Source organism: Theobroma cacao, chromosome 2 (assembly GCF_000208745.1).
Source record: "Theobroma cacao cultivar B97-61/B2 chromosome 2, Criollo_cocoa_genome_V2, whole genome shotgun sequence".
Taxonomy (NCBI): domain Eukaryota; kingdom Viridiplantae; phylum Streptophyta; class Magnoliopsida; order Malvales; family Malvaceae; genus Theobroma; species Theobroma cacao.
The window spans coordinates 30514788-30515951 of NC_030851.1; positions in this window are offsets into that span (position 1 = coordinate 30514788).

The following is a 1164-nucleotide window of genomic DNA, read 5'->3' on the forward strand; positions in this document are numbered from 1 at the left end:
TAACTTGTTATTTAGCCGTTAGGTTTCTCAGCAAGTTTTAAAAATTTTACGTTTCATACTTACTGTGTATGATTAGAATCTCTTCTCAAAGATGTTTATGTATTCCTAAAACACTTAATCTTAAAGGTATATAAATACGTACTCATCCATTCAATCCTTAACTCATCTTCATGGGTTTCTAGGGTGTCATACAATTAGCCTCATGTTGTTCCTAACTCTTGTCATTTTACTGTATCAAAACAGATATTACAAATTCTCGTAATGATATTCTATATAAACTGATTTTCTATATCAGTCTCGTAATTCTTCCTTCACATTTTCATTATTTGGTATATCATCTCAATATAGTCATTTCAAGAATCTTTCAGTTTTTCTTTTAATTATATGCCTATATACAAGGCAATAAAGAAGTTTTTCAATTCATTTGGGTAAACATTCTCCAGAATATTTAAGACTCCCAGATAACAAAACACAATGACCAACAACCAAAATTCAATTTGTAAGCTCATTATCGTGTCACTTCCATCTTACTCATGCATCATAGGTGCGAGGTATTCAGAGCAGTATAGCGTTGAACAGTCAATGCTGAAGTATTGTAGCTATTAGAAATTTTCTCATCAAAGCTATATGTCTGCATTCAAAGTCACCATGTCAATCATTCTCAACTAATGGTTTCCCTTCTAGATATATATCATGAGTTCCATAAGTATAGGTACCTTCTATTTTCTTGTCATACACACTAAGCCAGATTAATACTTTCATCTCATGTCATCTTTTGACGTTTATCAACATTCATAAAATTTCACCTCAAAACATCCTTTCCATACAGTGTAATAAATACATGATACATATACCACTCCACACATAAGTTGCTTACTATCTACAACTTTTCTCAAATTTATTGTCATCTCTATCCAATTATCTTCTTTGTCTTCTACTCCAATAATTTTATTGACTTTCGGTGTAATTAACTATGAAAACAGCCCAGCTTTCTCCTCACTTTATTCTCGCAATCCTTACTGAATCAAAATTTTATATTCCCCATATTCCATAATTTAACTTCATTGGGTTATATTTGGCCCAACTATTGCCTCATAGTGTCATAACATCACTGAATAATCCCCTTCATGCTTAAATTACAATCATTAACGTAATCACATTATC